Below are 23,844 nucleotides of genomic sequence, written 5' to 3' on the forward strand. Positions count from 1 at the left end.
GTTCCCAATGTTGGGGGAGTCCAGAACTAGGGGCCACAGTCTTAGAATAAAGGGGAGGCCATTTAAAACTGAGGTGGGAAGGAGCTTTTTCACCCAGAGTTGTGAATTTGTGGAATTCTCTGCCACCTCAGTTTTAAATGGCCTCCCCTTTATTCTAAGACTGTGGCCCCTGGTTCTGGACTCCCCCAAATCTCTGGATGGATTTAAGAAAGAGTTAGATAGAGCTCTAGGGGCGAGTGGAATCAAGGGCTATGGGGAGAAGGCAGGCACGGGTTATTGATTGCGGACGATCAGCCATGATCACAATGAATGGCAGTGCTGGCTCAAAGGGCCGAATGGCCTCCTCCTGCACCTATTTTCTATGTTTCTAAGTAACCATCCTAAAAGGATGGTAAACACATCACCCAAGCCCAAATGTCAACATACTTTCCGCACAGCTTAATCATTAAGACCATTAAGGTCTTCAGCAAATGTTCAATTAACATTCCAATTTTGAATGTACGATAGACCAAGAAATGTCTAAAGTGTGGAATGGGATTACATCTCTTCAACTGTCCACAATTTAACAGTCAGAGATATTCCATTTTGGGAAGGTAGGATGAGTAGAACAAGATTACCACTTACTCTCTGTGGCTGTCGTCAAGGTAAAGGAACACTCTATTGAACCTGAGAGGAAGATGCCATCGAAATGACAATTGGCTTCAATCGTATTTGAAAATTGTCAATGACCAACAAAAATTGTTACAACTGTCTTTCTTTGCAATGAACAAACTCTCCATCAACAACAGCATTGTACTCAATTCTTTGCTGTCGGAGCCATCTAAAGCAGGCACTCATGCAACTAATTCCTCTGTACAAGAAAACCAAATCCCACAATCCAGGCAGAAGAAAGTTAGTGGATATACAAGGAACTGCAGATGCTGGTTTACAACAAAACAAAAGGCACCAAGTGCCGGAGTAACTCAGCGGGCCAGTCAGCATCTCTGGAGAACATGGAGAGGTGATGTTTCAGATCAGGACCCTTCTTGAGACTGCTCCAGCCACCTATCCATGTTCACCAGAAATGCTGAGTTACTGCAGCAGATTGCATCCTATTTCAGGGGAAAGATAGCTTTCAATTACTCAACTGAATCAGGAAGTAGACAATTCATAGACGAGGGTATTTATTCACAAAATGCTGGAGTAACTCAGCAGGTCAGGCAGCATCTCAGGAGAGAAGGAATGGATGACGTTTCGGGTCGAGACCCTTCTTCAGATCACAAGCTAGAGAATCCTAAAAGAATTAAGAACTAAAAATTCTGGAAATGTCAGCTGGAATGGAAGCGTAAGAGACGACAAGTGCGAGGGCACTTATATTCTGGGTGTAACCCTTTTAGATGAAACAATGACCATAACCAATCAGACTCCACCACATCGAGCTGAGCAAGGTCAGTAATCTGGATCCAGAAAGACTTGCATTTCAAATATTTCTGATCACACCTTCATCTCAACATTGCCAGTGTGAATTGGATAATTGAAAAAGAATGTTGACATGCTAGATTAAACAGTCACAAAGTTTCCACCCACCAAATGAGGAAGATTTCTGGAGATTTGTATCCTTTTGTATAAATCAGCATCTTCAGTTCCTTATTTCCATACCTAGCCAACCTTGTCTGACCTCAGATCAACTCGTTTCCAGCGGAAATAGACCATTAAACAGTTCACCCCATTGGTCCACAATGTCCGTGGCAAACATGATGCTAATTTAAACTAATCTCCCCTGCCTGCACATGACCCATATCCCTCCATTCACTGTAAATCCACATCCCTATCCAAAACCCCTCTTAAACGCCATCTGCCTCCACCACAACTCCTGGAGTGTGTGCCGTGCACTCACCTGCACTGTGTAACAAAACTTTCAACACACATCTCTTCTAAACTTTGCCACCCTGAGCTTAAAGCTATGCCCTCTAATCTTTGGCATTTGCACCCCGAGGGGAAAAAAGGCTCTGACAGTCTACCTTATCAATGCCTCAAGACATACTCCAAGCACAACATAAAGTGCAGCATACAATTTCTGAAGATGGGTCTCGACCCGAAACATCACACATTCCTTCTCTCCAGAGATGCTGCCCGTCCCGCTGAATGATTCCAACATTTTGTGTCGGTCTTCGTTGTAAACCAGCATCTGCAGTTCCTTCCTACACATTCAATTTCTAAAGTTCCCGTGAACACTGAAATGTTGATGGTTAAAAACTCAATGAATCGCTGTGTGAAAATAACATTCCAACTCCATTGCGTTCCTATGACCACAGTGACAACATTCAGTCTGAAGAAGGGTCTCGACCCGAAACGTCACCCATTCCTTCTCTCCTGAGATGCTGCCTGACCTGCTGAGTTACTCCAGCATTTTGTGAATAAATACCTTCGATTTGTACCAGCAGTTATTTTCTTATATTTGACTCTTGAACCGATGCAACACAACCCAGTTCAGAAATAAACTACAGGGCAAGATGCATTTCGTTTTTCCAATGTTCAAATGTTCCCATTGATTGGTTTCTAAGTCTGCCATTATTATGCTTTTTTTTTTGTTGCTTTGTCACATGGCAGGAAGTTTTTCATAGAGAATTAAATGAAATTACGATGCGATTTTAATAGAACAATTAGACGAGAATCTTGCGATAAAAGTCCATGACCCTCTCCATCAGCGATGCCTATCCTTATACATAAGCACAAATACCACTCTGTAATGGCTGTTAATAACATTTAGCAAATAATTTGTAGTCAGAATGATGTCATTGCCATGGACACCTGTCAGCCAAGTTGACATACAAATAATTCTGTATGGGATACCATCTGCATCCTGTGATAAGCCTCCCAATGCATAAATCACTCCCTTGCTTCATTATTCCACACATAAATAGATCTTGCCAAGGCCTCACCAGAATAATAAAAGCTTTCTTAGTCATTAACGTACCCTCCCTCGATTAAAAAAAAGCCTTTCTGCTTTATTGAGCTCATCATGCCAAGGGAGGCAGTGCAGACAGACACCATGGAGACATTTGAGGGAGTCGACTACTAGGGAGCATTTGTTTTTGGCATCATGCAGATGAAAGGTTATCCTTTTCCATTTGGAACGTCAGCTCTGTGAAAAGGCATGCTCTCCTGTTCCGGCTGCCCAGCAAAACTCTCCCCCACTTGGTACGCACTGCAGATCGTTCTGCCCTGTGCCTCAATCGTACCACCCATCGCAACCTTGGAACTGCACCTGCACAACTGTGGGCCAAGGGAGACTCTGGCCAGGACTATGTAATTCACAGTCGATGTGGCCACACACACACACACACACACACACACACTGTTAGCAATTCAACCCCTCCTCTGCCAGTCTCTCTGATAAGTTATAATGCACCACCACCACCACATGCCCTTCGAGTTTGAGTTTAATTTATTCTCACTCGTACCGAAGTACAGTCATAAGTTTTTGTTGTGTGCTAACCAGTCAGTCAACGGATAAATAATACTCTGAGGAAGGGTCTCGACCCGAAACGTCACTCATTCCTTCTCTCCCGAGATGCTGCCTGACCTGCTGAGTTACTCCAGCATTTTGTGAAATAAATACAGCGGATAAACAATACTCTGTACATGATTACAATCAAGCCATTCACAGTGTACAGATACATTATAAAGGGAATAATGTAAATAACATTTAGTGCAAGATAAAGCCATTAAAGGCCGATCAAAGATAGTCCGAGGGTCTCCAATGAGGTGGATGGTAGCTCAGGGCCGCACTCTAGTCATTGGCAGGATGGTTCAGTTGCCTGATAACAGCTGGGAAGAAACTGTCCCTGAATCTGGTGGTGTGCATTTGCACACTTCTGTAACTTTCTGCCCGATGGGAGAGAGCGAGGGACTTGGCCAGGGCACGACTCGGCCTTGATTATGCTGGTCTTGCTGAAACAGAGCGAGGTATAAATGGAGTCAATGGAAAGGAGATTGGTTTGTGTGATGGTCTGGGCTGCATTCACGATTCTCTGCAATTTCTTGCATTCTTGGATGGAGCCGTTTCCAAACCATGCTGCGATGCATCCCAATAAATGTGATTGCGATATCTGTGAGATAAACTCCCACATGAGAAAGACCACATGGAGGCTAATAAACTGCAATCTCAAATCTTATAAATGTTTTTCCAGAAATGCGCCAGACCAACTAAAACCATACGCCACATGGTCTTGAGGAACAAATTTCCAAAGTAATGTTAATTAGGACCAGTTTGATTTTTAGGACTAGTTGTTACAATCCCTAAGGTTTGCACTACAATTGACTGGTGTTGTTCTCGGGGGTGACCACTAGGTAATGTTGCTACCATTCAGACACATCTTCAGTTGTGTACCTCAACGTCACTGGGTGTTTCGGCCTTTTATCACAAGACACCCTCAGTCGAGGCAGGCCCACCACAGGGTGATCAGACCTGGGTGCGTGTCTTATGGTTAGCCTCTAGATGGTCACGTGGCAGCCCAGACAGCATCTTTTCTTTTCAGCCACAGCCAGTGGCTGCTCCGTTTGGCGGCATTTGCAAGTTCTTTGACTGCCCTCCTTTGGGCCTGCCCTCTGACTCCAACTTCCCTCAGGAGCCTTGCAGTGGAACTGGCTACAAAGCCCCTGCACCCCACCTCCACTGGACGCACTCTTACACTCCAACCTTGCTCCTCTGCCTCTACTGCAAGGTTGGAATATCTCAGCCTTTTCCTTTCATATGCCTCGTCCACAGCCTCCTCCCAGGGCACCGTCAGCTCAATGATGAAACCACGCCGACAGGAGTTGGACCAGAGGACGAGGTCTGGTCGCAAGTTGGTAGCTGCGATTTCAACTGGGAAGGAAAGCCTCTGGCCTAGGTCAACCCGCATCTCCCAGTCTCTGGCTGCGCTCAGTGGGCATGAGTTGAGAGGCGAGGTGGTAGTCTTCCGTTTCTCTCCTTCCCGGATAAAGGATGGGATTTGCGGGAATGTTAACTGGGCATTGATAGGCATGGCGTTGGTGGTAACTCTCTTGCACTCGAGTGCAGCTGCCAAACACCTCAGCACCTGGTTGTGTCACCTGGTGTATCTGCCTTGTGTTAGGCTGGTCTTACAACCGACCAGGATGTGCTTAAGGTTTGCTGGAACTGCACACGGGGGAAGGCTGGATCCTCTCCCAGCCAAAGATTTAAGTTTGTGGGAGAGGGAAGGATGTCATATGTGGATCTGATAATAAAGCTCAACATACTTGACTCCATGCTCCACAGCTCACTCCATGTTAATTTTATCATTGATACTTTTTGATGGAACACTTTCCAAGGTCATTACACATACCTGCACCATACAAATAATTAAGAGACTTGTAATGATTTGCCTGGTGAAGGATGTGGATTAAAGTTTAATCATTAAACAGCAATGAAATAAAGAGCACATTCTTAGTAAATCCATCAAAATGGCACACTTTCAAGTGAAGTGACATTTTGAATGCACATTTCCCCCCAATGTTCACAAAACATGATGTACCCCAAAGAAATGAAAATGACCACCTCAGACAACGTGTTCATTTGCAAATTTAAATCTTTTCATAGCTCCAACGTTCTATATTCTTAACCTTCTCTGGACACTAATCCACCTCTGTCACCCACACTGACTACATGCTCTTTAACCTTAATTTCAAGTTTGGGAATTTGTTTTACAAATGCCTCTCATTTGGTCATCTTCACCTCCTTTATGACAACCTTAAAAATATCTTGTTTTTGTTTATCCTTTATCAACGCTCTGCTTTGGGCCTACTGCTAGTGTCGTGGGAACAATTATTTTTAATGCAAGTTGAGACATTTCTTTTGGACTGGTACAATACGGTTCGCAAGTTATAGGTTTCTTTTTAAGAGAGTGAACATCAAAGTGCATAATGACAAGGGGTTGCCCGTAAATCCATCAAGTCCACGCCAGCTTCCATCAGTCCCATTCTCTCTCACGCACATATGCGCACACACCTACACCTACAGCCTTTGAACAAAGTACTGGAGTTCAACGGGTCAGGAAGCATCAGTGGAGGGAATGGAAAGATGACATATCAGGTTAGGGAATAAATGGGGTCAATGGAAAGTTGACTTCAGTTTGAAGAAAGGTCCTGACCCAAAACATCATCTGTTGAATCCCTCTCTCAAATGCTACCTGACCCACTGAATTCCTCCAGCACTTTGTGTTTTCTTCATGATTCCAGCACCTGTGTTTCCATTACAATACAACAATACAATACATCTTTATTGTCATTGTACAGGGGTACAACGAGATTTGGAATGCGCCTCCCATACGATGCAATAAATAGCCTTTAAAAAAACAAACAGTAGCCTACATCAGAAAGGGCAACATCAAAGGGTCGATCAACCTTGCAACACATGCTTTGAGATGTGGGAGGAAACTGGAGTACCTGGTGGGATTGTGAAAGTCGTAGAGAGAGAAAAAATACAAACCCAGCATCCAGGAGATCGTAGCAATACTAACTGCAGAACTACCCTGCCACCCAAAAAGATGGGCTGAGAATCAGTGGCGAGTTCTTTCACCTCCAGGTTCAAATTCCTCTTCAGATATTGAACCATGCAGTGCAGGCTGGCACTCTAGATGATTCACTGGAGGAAGGTTGTACTCTTCAAGGGAACAGGTGTCAAGGGATATGGGGATAAGACAGGAAAATGGGATTAGGAGGCAGAGATCAGCCATGATTGAATGGCAGAATGGACTTGATGGGCCAAACAGCTTAATTCTACTCCTGTAACTTGTGAATTTGTCACTTTATTTGATTAAAAGGTAGTATCATGTGGTATTTCCAGTTGACACAATTAGTTCATAAATTCATGTCATAGGAGCAGAATTATGCCATTTTGCCCATCGAATCCACTCACCAATCATGGCTGATCTAGCTTCCCTTCTCATGCCATTCTCTCCATAACCTTTGACATTAATCAAGAATCTGTCAATCTCTACTTTTAAAATTACTCATGACTTGGCCTCCACAGATTCAACACCCTCCGACTAAAGAAATTCCTCATATCCTTTTTAAATAGCAACATCCTTCTATTCAGAAAATCTGTCCCCCGGTCCTAGACTCTCTGACTAATGGAAACATCCTCTCCACATCCACTCTATTTCACTATTTGGTAAGTTTCAATGAGGTCCTCCCTCACCCTTCTGAACTCCAGCGAGTACAGGCCCAGTGTACCCAACGGGTACAGGCCCCAGAAAATCACAAGGAGGACATGACATTAATTTAACATTTTATTCAAAAGATCACATTTGCCAGCAATGCATCCCTTCCTAGAGTGCCAGAGGGACTGTGTATTCAACTACCTGGACAGCTATTTAAACATAGGACAATATCATCCAAGCAGTTTCCAGGCAGAAAACATGCACTTGTTGTCTGAAGAAGGGTCTCAACCCAAAACTTTGCCCATTCCTTCTCTCCTGAGATGCTGCCTGACCTGCTGAGTTACTCCAGCATTTTGTGAATACCTTCGATTTGTACCAGCATCTGCAGTTATTTTCTTGCACATGTTGGGGCTGTTTTTCCATAAATATTAGCTTCTTTAAGTTTAGCATTCCGAGTGGCACAGAGGTGTAGGCAGGAGAACTGCTGTCTGGCAGTGCCAGCAGCCTGGGTTTAAACCTAACCTCCAGCGCTGCCTGCGTGGAGTTTGCAGTATCCCATCCCACATGGGATTCCTCCCACTTCCTCCTGCAGATGGGCAGGATAAGCAACCATGGTAGAAATAAAATTGCCCCAGTATGTAAATGAGCACTGGGATTGGGGAGGAGACAATGTCTGCCCCCCCCCTTTTCCCTTCCACCTATATCCCTCCCTCTGATTTCACATTTCATTCCTCCTCACATCATGTGATGGGAGTAGAATTAGGCCATTCGGCCCATGACGTCTACTCCGCCAGTCAATCATGGCTACTCTTCCTCCTAATCCATTCTTCTGCCTTCTCCCCAAAACCACTAACATCTGTACTTAGCAAGAATCTATCTATCTCTGCCTTCAAAATATCCATAGACGCCCGCCACTGCCTTCTGCGGCAAAAGAATCCACCCTCTGACTAAAGAAATTTCTCATCTCCTTCCTAAAAGAACGTCCTTTAATTCTGAGGCTATGACCTCTAGTCCTAGACTCTCCCTCTAGTGGAAACATCCTCATCCTCTCCTTCTAACTTGTTTGAACTAACTCTCGGGTTTACAAGTCATCGAGCAGAATTAGGCCATTCTCTCCGACATTCAATCATGGCTGATCTATCTTTCCCTCTCAACCCCATTCTCCTGCCTTCTCCCCATAACCCTCGACACACTTACTAATCAAGAATCTGTCAATCTCCACCTTAAAAATACCCAACGACTTGGCCTCCACAGCTGTCACCAGCAATGAATTCCACAGATTCACCACCCTCCGACTACATAAATTCCTCCTCATCGCCTTTCGTGCATCCTTTTATTCTGAGGGTTTGCCTTCTGGTCCAAGACTCTCCCACTAGTGGGAACATCCTCCCCACATCCACTCTATCCAGGCCTTTCACTATTCAGTAGGTTTCTATGAGCCCCTCCCCTCATCCTTCTAAGCTCCAGCAAGTACAGGCCCAGTGCCTACTCAAGATCTACAAACTTAGGTAAAGCACAATGAAATCAGGTTTTAATGCCAGTCCAAAGAAATGACTTGCTGGTATTAGCAGCAACTCCAAATGAAGTTAGAAAGAAGAGCAAGTAAAGACAGAGTGTGAGCATTGGCCTTCTTCGTAATGCTAATGCCATTCACTGCAGCTTACATCAATTCCAGCCACAGAGGGACTCAAGCTACAAGGGAACCAAGGGCCAAGTGAGTGCAGATGCTGGAATCTTGAGCAAAGTGAGGAGGAACTCAGCAGGTCAGGCAGCAACTGTGGAAGGAAACGGACTGACGATATTTTGCATTGAGATCCTTCTTCACGCTGAGAAATCATATCAAGGGAATGGGGAGAGGGCAGGAAAGTGACCCCATCATCAGAATGAATGGTAAAGCAGGTTTGAGAGAGTGCTGGGTTTACTCCTGCTTTGCCTGATAGAGTCTCATTTGCTTCTGCCCCCCCCCTCCCCACTCTAGCAGTTCATACGTCTAGGGAGAGCTCTGAGGATTTCAGGGCCACTTTACAAAATAAAAAAATTATTTGATTATTTTTAAATGGCACAAATCCCTGGGAAGAGTGGCACAGTGGTGCAGCTGATGGAGCTGCTGCCTCACAGCACCAGAGACCCGGGTTTGATCCTGACCTTTGGTGCTGTTTGTGTGGAGTCTGCATTTTCTCTCCGTGACAACGTGGGTTTCCTCTGGGTGCTCCGGTTTCCTCCAACATCTCAAAGATTTATGGGTTAATTGGCTTTGGTTTAAAAAAATACCACTTGCGTTTAAGGAGTGGTTGCAGCACAGTGGCGCAGAGGTAGAGTTGCGTCCTTGCAGCGCCAGACATCCAGGTTCGATCCTGACTATGGGTGCTGTTTGTACGGAGTTTGTATGTTCCCCCTGTGACCGAGTGATTTTTCTCCAGGTGCTCTGGTTTCCTCTGACATTCCAAAGACGTGTAGGTTTGTGGGTTAATTGGCTTCTGTAAATTGTCCCCAGTGTGTAGGATAGTGCTAGTGCTTGGTGGACCTGTTTCCGCACTGCATCTCTAAATTATAGTCGAATGGGGATAGCATAGAACTAGTGTGAACGGGTAGTTGGTGATCGGCGTGGACTCTGGACAGAAGAGCCTGTTTCCATGCTGTATCACTAAACTATGTCGAACATGGGCATGAGTAGATTACGTATGCACCAGGCTGGATTTAAACTGGAAACTTTAGCACTCAGATAGTCTTCATGCACTTGGTTCTTGGGAACTGATAAAAACTATCACTCTCTTGATGTACCACATCCCAAACAAGGCCACAGAGTCTGTCTGGATTGTACACTTTGTATTAGATGGGAGGCGCGAGTGCACATGCAAAACTGTTCCAAACGTGTCAAGCTGGAAGTGACACTGCAAAGGGCATGCCAACGATAGGAGGATCTTCTCACAGTCAGGTGCACTGGCTTGCAAATCCAGCGATTCTTGCAGGGGATTCCAGGATTTTGGCGAAGTTTTGTTTAAACCATCCTTCCCAGGAAACATGCATACATAGACTATCTGCAGAAATCACTGGTTGTTATTATTACATGGGATTTCTATGTTTAGAATCGGCAACTTGCGTCACTTTTTACAGGTTACAACGATTTCCAAACTGGTATTGTTAACAAAGACTAGAACTCTTTTTTAAACAAAGACAAAAATTAGCGCTAAATGTCAGGCATGGGTTCGGACATCAGAGATCAATTCTCTCACACACACATTGTGACCGCTTTTATCACTTAGGGTTGCTAGCTGATTATGGTCGTTGCTGTTCAGTAGCCCTGCCAAATAAATTGCTGCTTTAGCAGATAAACCTCACACCGAACATTAAACAATGTGAAAACAAAGCAACGCGAAATAGATCCGGTACGCGGAGCCCGGCAACCTGATCGTGAAGCTAATTTGTGAACAACTTTTCAGCAATCCAACTGTGCAGATGTACCAAGTTGTGCAGATGTACCCAGGGATTTTTTTTTTTTTAAATGCACCTGAAGCTTTTGTTAGCAGCGAAATCCTGCCACGGAAGAATAACAATGAACCTTCGACGATACATATAACGATATATAAAAACGCGTTTTGAAATGTAATTCTGGATAAAGATCTTGTTTTAGAAAGTACATATGGGAGCAATAAGAAAACATTAAATATTTTTTCTACCGCTAATTATACAAGAGCCAAAAGGCAAGTTATCACAAATAAATACTGTAGTGGAATCCGATTCAACAAATAAACTCTTAAAACGAATGGGGGGGGGGGGGGTAATCTAGAAAAATGGTTGTAAAGTATAACTTCTGAAACAAAAAAAACACAATGTAAAGTTCAAAGATTTAAAAACGAGGGAAGGGACGAACTTTTTTTTAAAACTCACACACAAACACAGCGCCATGCAATGAAACATGCAAAGCAAGGAGTCGAGCCCCAGTTACATTGTATCCCCAAACACACAAACAAATACACACACACAGCCAATGAAACATGTAAAGCAAGGAGTCGAGCCCCAGTTACATAGTATCACCAAACACACAAAGCAAACACACACACACAGCGCCAATGAAACATGCAAAGCAAGGAGACGAGCCCCAGTTACATAGTATCACCAAACACACAAACAAATACACACTCACTCACTCACAGCTAATGAAACATGCAAAGCAAGGAGTCCAGCCCCAGTTACATAGTATCACCAAACAAATACACACACACACTCACCAGGTAACAAAGCTGGGGCAGAAACAGAACAAAAGCCCAATGTAGCAAGGACGGATATTGAATTACACAGGGTTGCGAACACACATACACTTTGGCAGCACATTTTTATTTAAGGTGGAAAAGAAAAGGTTTTATTCTTCTAAAGTGAAGCCTTCCTTACCTCAATGCAATGGGGCCTCCCTCGTTACATGCGAGCAGCAACTTTTAACTGTGCTCTCTCATTGCCTGCTGCGTCCTCCTCATTCTCCCAGCCAGGCAGCCAGGGCAGGGATGTGTGGGACCAACTCAGTGCACTTTTACCCTGGATTACTTTAAAATGCAGCTTTTTGTCTCTCCGGCTGAGATGCGTTTGGTGGATTGGGGTCTCCCTGTGTTGCAGTGGGTGGGTGTACAGTGGGGGGGGGCAGCCACTGCTCTGTCTCCCTCTCACCGCCCACACTTGTTGCCACTGCCTCTCCCCGCACTGCGCACGCGCCAACCCGCTCCCGCCCCCTCCACGCCATTGGTCCAACCCCAGCCGCACTCCCCATTGGCCGCCGCGCCTGCCACTCAGCACACCCCCAGCAAGGCTTTGATTGGACGCCGCGGAGCATCCAGTGGTTCACAGCTGCTTTCCCAGTGGTTTGTTTCATGTGGAAGGGTAAATATAACAAGACAGTGTATAGTCAATGGCTGGGCACCACAGTAAGCACCATTGATGTACAGAGGGATCTCAGACAATAGGTGCAGGAGGAGGCCGTTCGGCCCTTCGAGCCAGCACCGCCATTCAATGTGAACATGGCTGATCATTCTCAATCAGTACCCCATTCCTGCCTTCTCCCCATACCCCCTGACTCCACTATCCTTAAGAGCTCTATCCAGCTCTCTCTTGAATGCATTCAGAGAATTGGCCTCCCCTGCCTTCTGAGGCAGAGAATTCCACAGATTCACAACTCTCTGACTGAAAAAGTTTTTCCTCGTCTCCGTTCTAAATGGCCTTATCTTATGGTCCATATCCATAACTCAGCGGGTCAGGCAGCATCTCAGGAGAGAAGGAATGGGTGACGTTTCGGGTCGAGACCCTTCTTCAGACTGATGGTCCAAGTCCACAGCTCCCTGAAAGTGGCAACACAAATAAATAGGAAGTGGAAAATGGTGTTTGGCAGGACCTTTGGCCCACCTTGTCCATGCCACCCAAGTTGGCATATTAGGCCAATCTCTTTGCCTGCATCTGGCCTATTGCCCTCCAAACCCGTCCTATCCATATATCTGTCCCAGATACAGACTACCCTCTGAGTAAAAACTGTGTCCTTGAGGTCCCTCTTAAGGTTCTAAGATATCTACATGTTGACCTTTTTATGCGTGAACTACAATTTCCATGCAAACTTTGAAATGCTCCTGGTATACCCCTGCTTGGCCCTATTGAGAGAAGTCCTTCCTTCCCACCAACGATTAGGACACCATCGTCTGATTCACCCATTTTATGGATAGTTCCATAAATGCAATGAATTTTATGCTGGCAGATCAATCTCCCGGGCGCTTTATCAACATCAGCAAGGTTCTTCATTTTTGATTTGTAACATGGTCTTGCCTGAAATTGCACACTTCCTTTACCAGATAGAACAAATAAATGTTTCTTACCCTGCATTCAAGGAGGAGAGGTCAATCCTAGCATCAATCGAATTGATTTTCCTCAAAAGTATACCTTATTCATAAAAAATACAAATAAATGATTGTTTATTTATATCTGTCCATTCACTGAATAGCATTTGACAATTGAGCTTTTTAAAGAAGTAGCCTGGAAATTGCAGAGAATGTGGACATAGCCCAGACGATCAGGCAAACTAACCCCCCTTCCATTGACTCCATCTACACTCGCTGCCTCGGCAAGGCTACCAGTATGATCAAGGATCATTCTCACCCCCTCTTCTCCCCTCTCCTACCAGGCCAGAGGTACAGAAGTTTGAAAACTTATCAAGCTGGAGACCTGTGTCGAGTGAGGGATTAGTGCTGAGCCTATTGCTGTTTGTCATCTTTCTCAATGATTTGAATGAGAATCTACAAGGTAAGTTTGCAGATGACACCACAATAAATTAAATCATAGACAGTGAAGATGGTCTATGATTGCCTGGGCCGAGGAATGACAAATGGAGTTTAACTCAGGTAAGTGTGAGGTGTTGCATTTTGGAAAGTCAAACCAGGACAGTTTCACAGTAAATTGTAGGGTTCTGAGGAGTGCTTTAGAGCAGAGAGATCTTGGAGTAAAGTCTGAAGAAGAGTCTCGACCCAAAACATCACCCATTCCTTCTCTCCAGAGATGCTGCCTGTCCCGCTGAGTTACTCCAGCTTTTTGCGTCTATCTTCGATTTAAACCAGCATCTGCAGTTCATTCTTACACAATTGAGTATAGTGTGTCTGAAGAACGGTCCCGCCTCAAAACGTCACCTATTCCTTTTCTCCAGAGATGCTGTCTGACCCGCTGAGTTACTCCAGCTTTTAGTGTCTAATTGAGTACAGAAGTTGGGACGTTGTGTTACTGTCATCTAGGATATTGGTAAGGCCACATTTGGAGTATTGTGCTCTGTGTTGCTCACCCTGCCATCGGAAAGATGCCTTTAAGCTGGAAACATTCAAAGAAGATTTACAAACATGTTGCCAGGACTCGAGGGCCTAAGGAGATATTGGGAAGACTAGCACTTTATTCCTTGGAGCGCAGGAGGATGAGGGGTAATCTTATATAGGTGTGTAAAATCATGAGGGGATTAGCTAGGATCAATGCACAATCTTTGTCCCAGAGTAGAGGAATAAAAAAATAGAGGGCATAGATTTAAGGTGAGCAGAGAAAGATTTAATAGGAACCTGGGGGGCAACCTTTTCACACAGAGGATGATATGGAATGAGCTGCCAGAGGAGGTAGTTGAGGCAGGTGCAATGTAACATTTAAAAAAAACATTTGGACAGCCACATGTATAAGAAAGGTTCTTAAATTCATAAGTTCTAGGAGCAGAATAAGGGCATTTGGCCCATCAAGTCTACTCTGCCTTTCAATCATGGCTGATCTATCTTTCCCTCTCAATCTAATTTTCCTGCCTTTGTCCTATAACCCCTGACACATTTACTAATCAAGAAGTTGGGACTAATCAAGAAGAGCGTTTAGAGGGATATTGGTCAGGGGCAGACAAACAGGACTATCTTGGATTGGGGCATGTTGATTAGCATGGATGGGTTAGTGTTGTGTGTCTCAATGACTTTAAGACATGCATTCCATTTACTGCCTAACACACCAGTTTGGGATGACCCTCGCCCAAACACCACTGCATCCATTTTCATGCAAATGACATTCCACAAGGAGATAGATACAGCTATCTCAAGGACATTTTGAGGTGGCAATGAGACTCCAGCAGCGTATGAATGAGCTGACAGGAAGGCCCCATCTAACCACTGGCCAAGAAAGAACTTGGTGCTTATTTGGAAGTCCTGGTGGGGTTGAGGTATTCTGCCAAAGCATTCAATGAAATGACCTAACTAAATGTTCCTCCAAGCACAGGCCTGGCCAGTTTATCATTTTCCCAGCTATTTTGGAATTTCAAAGCTATCTCTCAAGTGAAAATCAGTCAAATTTAGCAGTTTTAAGTCAGTAACCAGTTCCAATAGAAACAAATGTTAATCTGTGAGGAGTTACAATTTGGAGCAAGTCTAGCTGAATTTTTTGTTTTATGTTTAATCTTACATAATCACCTCAAACTGCACCAAATGCTGGGGGTTTAGCTGCAGTTTTTGACCAAGAAGCTGAATTATAGTTATGAAGTTATATCGCAAGGAAACTGGGCCTTTGGCCCAACTCACACATGCCAACGAAGATGCCCATCTACACTAGTCCCACCTGCATGCGTTTGGCCCATCCTCTAAACCTAAGCTGAATTATGATATAAATAATGGAAGCATGGTTTCATATTGTACCTCTGACATGATAGGTTTCTATCCAACCTTGTCTTCAACTTGGCCTCTTGGGGAATTTAACATTAGAAGGTCGCAAACACGGGTCCTTCATGTTAGAGTCATAGAGCGATACTGTGTGGAAACGGGCCCTTTGGCCTAACTTGCTCACACCGGCCAACATGTCCCAGCTACACTAGTCCCACCTGCCCGCATTTGGTCCATATCCCTCCAAACCTGTCCTATCCATGTACCTGTCCAACTGTTTCTTAAATGTTGGGATAGTCCTTGCCTCAACAACCCCCTCTGGCAGCTTGTCCCATGCATCCACCACCCTTTGTGTTAAAAAGTTACCCCTCAGATTCCTATTAAATCGATTCCCCTTCACTTTAAACCTATGTCCTCTGGTCCTTGATTCACCTACTCTGGGCAAGAGACTCTACCCGATCTATTCCTCTCATGTCATGGGTCAAATATTAGTGTATGCATGAATATCCTCATAGAAACTTGGAGTTTTTTGGACAGTCAGTGGGAGAGGGTGGGGTAGGTTCCACCCCACCCATTCCCTACGCGCACCACAGCAGTATAGTGTCAAGGTTAATTTATTTCCAAAGGGTTGAAGGAAAATTTGGAGCAAACTCTCGAAACCTCTCAGGTGCACCTCCTAGTGGAAGTTAATGCAATGACACCATCAGAGACTCCGGGACAGATTGTCATTTGGTCACATTTGGAAATGGAGGCAAAAATTAAACAATTCATTCAAAGCAGTAAATCACTTTTTTAAAAACATTCTTTATTAAGACACTGAAGTCTTGGATCATTTTTTTGTGGATCTTCTTAAAGGATAGAAAATTATTTTTAATTTAAAATTATATTTTGGTTATACTTTTAATCTCTGTCTGGATTGGAGGGTTTTAGCTATAAGAAGAGGTCAGACAATCTTAGATTGTTTTCTCTGGAGCACAAGAGGTTGAGGGGAGACCTGATATAAAATGATGTGGTACAGATAGGGTGGACAGTCAGAGCCTTATTCCCAGGGTGGAGCCTGCTGACGGGCTGCATTACAGTCTGGTACGCGAACTGTTCTGCCCACAGCCACAAATCACTACAGAAGACGGCACAGCACATCACTGGCAACTGTCTCCCGGCCATTCAGGACATTTTCTAACGGCGGTGCCTGCAGAAGGCTCGCAGCATCATCAAGGACCACAGCCACCCAGCATGCAGGCTGTTCTCCTTGTTACCGTCAGGCAGACGATACAGGAGTATGGCTGCGCGTACCACCAGACTTAAGAACAGTTTGTACCATCAGGCCATCAGGCTTCTGAACTCATAAACACATTTCAAATCATATATGTCGATTATTTTTAATATTGTCTTTTTACCTATTTTTAATATTGTCTTTTCACCTTACTAATGTCATTTTAAAAATCTTATTTATCCTTGGAATATTACTGCTGAGGTGACCCGTTGTCTTGTCAAATACATTTCATTGTATCGTTGACCCTGTGCCAACCTACATATGACAACTACATTTATTATTATTATTATTGTTATTATTATAATGACAAAGACATGAGGGCACAGCTTTAAAGTGAGAGGGGGAAAGTTTAAAGGAGATGTGCAGGGAAATTCTTTATATACAGTGGTGGGTGTCTAGAACACACTGCCAGGGGTGGAGGCGTATATGTTAGTGATGTTTAAGAGGCCTTTAGACAGCTACATGGATTTGCAGGGAATTGAGGGATTACATGCAGGAAGACGAGATTACTTTAGTGTGGCATTATGTGTAGGAAAATAACTGCAGACGCTGGTACAAATCGAAGGTATCACAAAATGCTGGAGTAACTCAGCGGGTCAGGCAGCATCTCAGGAGAGAAGGAATGGGTGACGTTTCGGGTCGAGACCCTTCTTCAGACTTCAGTCTGACCCGAAACGTCACCCATTCCTTCTCTCCTGAGATGCTGCCTGACCCGCTGAGTTACTCCAGCATTTTGTGATAGTGTGGCATTATGTTCGGCACAAACATTGTGGGCCGAAAGGCCTATTCCTGTGCTGTACTATTCTATGTTCTATGTATGTTAGTAAAAAAAGCAGCACTTAACACAACGATAATGGCTACACCACATCGATGTGGTTAAGGAACATGTACACAACCAAATTGGACCAGGAGTGAGTTGTATTTCTATAGCGCCTCATAGCGTCAGAATATCTTAGAGAACTTTACTGCCAATGGGGTTTTGCACTGAATTAGCATTCTCTGTTGCAATGTAGATTTGTGGAGAGCTTGCTCCCACTGGTTCTAATGCAGCATCAACCTCTTTTTGTTGCAGTGGTCAATTGGTGCATTATTGTTGGCCTGGTCGCAACAAGGAGCTACCAAAAGTGCCAGTGAAAGGTTTCCAGAGCCAAGAAGCCATGAGAAACAGAGGTGAGGGGGAGTTGGTGCGGAAGCAGGGGAATATTATGGAGTTTTGCTCAGTTATAATCAATTATTATTTCAGAATGTTGTTCCAAGGGACTGGAACTGATGGAAATGTGCCCACAGGATGATTGGGGACTATAAGAACATTTAAAAGACACTTGGACAGGTACAGGGGGAAAGAGAGAGCAGTGAAAGAGCAAGGTGGGCTGCCTCCCTGCTTGCTGTGTTCCCCTGTTGCAGGTTCGAGGAAGACTGAGCCACTGGGACAAACCCAAGATCACCAGCGCCACCGTGTGGTCAAGACTGGGTTGCCGGGTAGAAACCCTGGACTCCCAGCACCTCTACTGAGGCTAGGACTGAGTGGCCAGGGCAAGCCAGAGAGCGGGCCCCAAGCCACTGGGAGCCATGTGTTAATCCCTGGCAAAGCTTGCAACATGCATCTGTCGCAGCCAGTTATGGCGGGTTTGCCAGAAGTTATTGCAAGCTCAGTCATCTTGCTGGAAGTACAACGACGGAGCAAAACTGAAGCCTGAGACCAACACATTGATGGAACATTCCAGACCCTTCGCGTCATGTCTCCTTGCCAGCCTGCTGCCGGCTTTGCTGCTTACTTTCCGTGAGTTGTGAAATGCAGAGATGGTTGATTTCCACCTAATATGAAAATGGATCCAATATCTCAGCATTTGTACTTAACTCCTGACAAACAACAAGTTAAATTAAAAAATGGTGCGGTGATCTTTACCATCTGGAAAGACAAGGGCAGCTTGAGCCACGCACTCTCCTGACTCGGACTTGTATTAATGTTCTTTGTCGTTGCAAAAAATGTATGTTTTACATTTATTTTTTGGTGGCACAGGCATTGGCAGGAAGGGCAGCATTTATTGTCCACCACTGCTGGTCTTGAAAAGGCAGTGTTAAAGCAACTTTGTGAAGTGCTGAAGTCCCACATGTGCTCTCATAGCACTGAGTTGGGATTACACACAACCTGACCCGCTGAGTTACTCCAGCATTTTGTGTCTACCTTTGATTTAAACCAGCATCTGCAGTTCTTTCCTACACATCGAGTTGGGGTTACTGGATTATGACACTGTGGTGAATGAACAAAAGCGCAGTTCCAACTCACGATGGTGTATGACTAGGAGGGAATCTGTAGTTGGTGGTGTTCCAATGCACCTACCACGCTTGTCTCACTTGATGATGGAGGTGGCTTGGCTAGTGAGGAAGTTGGTAACTAGTTTGCCGTGCTTGCGACTGCGGATATCCAGACCAGTCCATCCCACACATCGTGAATGACTGCTCACTGAGGCTTTCCCCTGGTGGCATCAAGGCCATCCCCTGGCCTGGATGTCTACCCTTGACCCACAACTTTAGGCTGTGCACGCCACACGCAACAAGAAGAAGACTAGTTTGGTAACTCTTGGTAAGTTACTCGGATATTCTGATGATGGTGCGTACTACAGCGACCGTGTGTGATGGTGAATGGGATGGCGGAACAGAGAACATACAACAAAACAGCACAAGAATGTGGCCTTCAAACATGATGCCAATGTTAAACTGAGTGTACACGTGATCCATAGCCCTCGATTCCTTGCATATCCATGTGCCTGTCTAAAAGCCTCTGAATCACCACTATTGTGTCTGCCTCAACCAGTGCATTCCTTACACCCACCACACTCCGTGTTAAAAGTAACATGCCCGCACATCTCCTTTAAACTTTGGCCATCTCACCTTAAAGCTAAGCCCTCTAGCCTTTGACATTTCCAACCTGAATAATAGGTTCTGACTATTAGGTCTATCCATCTTTGTCTCTCATGTTGGAAGTCTCTCCTCAACATGTGGAACCGTCATCATCGTCAGACAGTACCTTGAGAAGGTGAATCACCACCATGGACCTCACATAGAGTCAAAGAGCATGGAAACAGGCCCTTCCACCCAACTTGCCTACACCGACCAACATGCCCCATCCACACTAGTCCCCTCTGCCTGCATTTGGCCAATAGTCCTCTAAACCTGTCCTATCCATGTACCTGTCTAAATGCTTATTAAACATGCAATAGTATGTGCCTCAACTACCTCCTCTGGCAGCTCGTTCCATACACCCACCGCCCTTTGTGCAAAAAAAAAGTTACCCTGCAGATTCCTATTCAATCGTTCTCCCCTCACTTTAAACCTATGTCCTCTGGTTTTCGAATCCCTTAGTCTGGGCAAAAGACTCCATGCGTTACCCAATCTATTCCTCTCATGATTTTGTACACCCTTGTAAGATCACCCCTCATCCTCCTGCACTCCAAGGAATAAAGTCCTGGCTTCTCCCTATAGCTCAGACCCTCGATTCCTTGCAACATCCTCGTAAATCGCCTCAGCGCCCTTTCCAGCTTGAAACCATCTTTCCTATAACAACTTTAGATTTTACACACTTAAGGCTCTACGAGCTGCACAACTAAGAGGCACGGTGGCGCAGCGGTAGAGTTACTGCCTTACAGTGCCAGAGAACCGGGTTCGATCCTAACTACGGGTGCTATCCGTTTGGAGTTTATACGTTTTCCCTGTTACCGCGTGAGATTTCTCCTTGTGTTCCGGTTTCCTCCCACACTCCAAAGGTGTATAGGTTTTTTGGGTGAATTGGCTTCTGTAAATTGTCCCAAGTGTGTAGATAGTGTATGTGTAGGCGGTCGCTGGTTGGCGTGGACTCCATGGGCTGAAGGGCCTGTTTCCACGCTGTATCTCTGTAGTAAAGTAAAGCTTGCACAGAGCATTGGGATAGTTGATTAGGTGAACTGTTGTCATGATGATTGAGAGGTGAACATTGGTCAGATCAAAGGGAATAAACCCCTTCAAAAGAGGCAGGTAGAAAACTGTTTAATGTTTCATCCATTGGGTAGAATCTCCAATGGTGCAGCAGTCTCTCAGGGTATCATATCATATCATATCATATATATACAGCCGGAAACAGGCCTTTTCAGCCCACCAAGTCCGTGCCGCCCAGCGATCCCCGTACATTAACACTATCCTACACCCACTAGGGACAATTTTTTTTAACATTTACCCAGCCAATTAACATACATACCTACAAGGGTAGTGCTTGGTCTTTCTCCATAAGTCACATTTGAGGTCCTGGATGGGTCTTGAACCTACAAACTTTTCACTCCAAAGTGTGCAGGTTTTGTTTAGTTTAGTTTAGAGATACAGTTTAGAGATAGAGATTGGCCTACTGAGTCCACATCGACCAGCGATCCCCACACACTAACACTATCCTACACACACTAGGGACAATCTACAATTACACCCAGCCAATTAACCTACAAACCTGTAAGTCTTTGGAGTGTGGGAGGAAACCGGAGATCCCGGAGAAAACCCACACAGGTCACGGGGGGAACGTACAAACTCCGTACAGACAGCTCCCGTAGTCAGGATCGAACTCAGGTCTCCGATGCCGTCAGGCAGTAGCTCTACCGCTACGCCACCATGCTGGCCATGAATGGTGCTGTCAAATGAGGCATAGGTGATTCCATTCAATATTACAATAAAGGTGTAGGACAAGGTGTGGCTGTCTGAAGAAGGGTCTCGACCCGAAACTTCTCTCCTGAGATGCTGTCTGACCCCTGTTACTCCAGCATTTTGTGTCTACTTACAATAAAGGTGATTTGTGTTATCAAAACTGATTTCCCCCAAATAAATCGATGCTTTGTTATTTCCAAGCTGCACAATAAGGAGGGAACCGATGAATTTATTTAACCTCAGGACAACACTACCATTCGCTTCGTCCCCCTCCCTCCACCCCATCAGTGCACTGAGATAGATGTCCGTTTTACTTCCAAGATGAAACCAGGCGTCGAGGGAACCTCAAAGCTCGGAGCCGCTTGAGACCAGCTGTTCTTCCCTTGTAAATAATTCTGCTGTGTTTTCAAAATTTCCTCTAAAACAAAACTCGTGAAATGTTGTTATGAGGTACACGCCAAGGGTCACATGGTTAAGCAACCATATCCACACGCAAGCTCAGCATGTGTCTTCAATAAATGTTTGTACCCAGTTCTGCATCAACAATCACACTGTGAGCAGAAACATAAACCTATTATATTCTTGTCAACTTGTTGGATTCCTGTTAATCTTCTTGGGAACTGCCCAGGATATTTTTTTCACAATGCATCCAAACAATAAAGAGATCCAATTTATTTTTATTTTACTTCCTGTTTTTGTCTCCACTTCCAGAGACTCCACCAGCTTTTGTCTGAATGACCTTTCTTCACGGATGAGTCAATGAATGAGTTCTAACATGACTTTTCTGAGAGTTGGCTACAATTGTCTTGGGTACTGTTAAGGCCCGGATCGAGTGAATGTGGAGAGGATGTTTCCACTAGTGGGAGAGCCTAGGACCAGAGGCCATAACCTCAGAATAAAAGGACGTACCTTTGGAAAGATGAGGAGGAATTTCTTTAGTCAGAGGGCGGTGAATCTGTGGAATTTATTGCCACAGACGGCTCTGGTGGCCATGTCAATGGATATTTTTAAGGTGGAGATTGACAGATACTTGATTAGTACGGGTGTCAGGGGGAAGGGTCTCGACCCGAAGCATCAGCCATTCCTCCTCTCCAGAGATGCTGTCTGTCCCGCTGAGTTACTCCAGCTTTCTGTGTCTATCTTGGGTGTCAGGGGTAATGGGGAAAAATGAAGCAGGAAAATGGGGTTGAGAGGGAAAGATAGGTCAGCCATGATTGAATGGCAGAGTAGATTTGATGGGCCGAATGGCCTAATTCCGCTCCTAGAACTTATGAAGGCCACATCTGGCGCATTGTACACTGTTTTGGTCCTCTTATTGAAGAAAGAAAAAAACTAGCATTGGTGAAAGTCCAAAATAAATTCACGGTTAATTCATGGGATGAGAGGATGGTTCTATCATGAGCAGCTAAAGAAATTAGATCTAAATTTATTTGGTTTTTGGATGAATGGGAGGTCAGTGATTACATTGAAAAATAAGATTCTTAAGGTGGCACATCAGGGTAGACCCAGACACCACGTTTTCAGGGGGACTTTTGTGGGGGTGGCAAAGGTGGTTTTGTCCGGATTTAAGGGGGGGAGGGGGGCAGCCAGACCACCAGTTGCCCAAAAAATCGGTGGTGGACCTTATTTAAACACTGATTACTATTCCTCCATTTCCACACTTGGTGTTATGACTGTTAGATCAAGTAATAGCATGTGGAATGATGTGTGTAGGAAGGAACTGCAGATTCTGGTTTAAACCAAAGATAGACAGAAAATGCTGGAGTAACTCAGCGGGACAGCTAACAATAGCCTGTTTCCTTTATCATCATTACTTTATTAATAATAATAATAATAATACATTACATTTATATAGCGCTTTTCATATACTCAAAGACGCTTTACAGGGATTTAGAGAACATAGGGAAGTGAATAAATAGATAAATAAGTAAACGAACAGAGAAAGGAGACAGAGGGTGGGATGACCTTCAGTGGTTGAAGGCAGTACTGAATAGGTGAGACTTCAGTGATGTTTTGATATTGCATATCTTTCATTCATTTGTTCTACATCTCTCTACATCACTGTCTGAGTCTCTCGTTTCCCTTTCCCATGACTAATCTGAAGAAGTATCATTCCACATGCTGAAGATAAACACAAAATGCTGGAGTAACTCAGCAGGATAGGCAGTATCTCTGGAGAGAAGGAATGGGTGACGTTTCGGATCGAGACCCCCTGAAGGGTCTCGACCCGAAACGTCGCCCATTCCTTCTCTCCAGAGATACTGCCTATCCCGCTGAGTTACTCCAGCATTTTGTGGTTATCTTCAGCATGTTATACTTTGTTATGGTGTTCTTTTAGTACCCACGTCCTTGTTGCCACATTTGCTATTCGCCTTAAGAGAAGAGAAAAAGAGGCTTGAATCATAGAATTGTTTGTGCCACAAAAGAGGCGATTTGTCCCTTTGTGGAGCGATTGTAATAAATGATCGCAGTGCTAGACTGGGACCAGCACACCAAGAGTGTCCTGGCTTTGGTGCCATCTTGGGCCATCTATAAGATCCCTTACAGTCTCCTCCACTCCAAAGAAATAAAATCCCAGCCTCTCCTTGTAGCTCAGGCCCTCGGGTCCTGGCAATATCCTTGTAAATCTTTA

General features: G+C 44.6%; 1 protein-coding gene across 4 annotated transcripts in view; it reads right to left on the minus strand.

Moving 5' to 3' along the window:
• Positions 1–11,790, minus strand: part of LOC144609075 (A-kinase anchor protein 13-like) — a 452,410-nt gene extending 440,620 nt beyond the window's left edge. For all 4 annotated transcript variants that reach the window (XM_078427428.1, XM_078427427.1, XM_078427426.1 and 1 more), the window contains exon 1: positions 11,535–11,790. The gene's annotated coding sequence lies outside the window, so the exon portion shown is untranslated. The remainder of the gene's footprint in view (positions 1–11,534) is intronic.
• Between the last annotated feature and the right edge of the window lie 12,054 nt (positions 11,791–23,844).

The sequence above is a fragment of the Rhinoraja longicauda genome, chromosome 33, assembly GCF_053455715.1.
Source record: "Rhinoraja longicauda isolate Sanriku21f chromosome 33, sRhiLon1.1, whole genome shotgun sequence".
In the NCBI taxonomy this organism is placed as follows: Eukaryota; Metazoa; Chordata; class Chondrichthyes; order Rajiformes; family Arhynchobatidae; genus Rhinoraja; species Rhinoraja longicauda.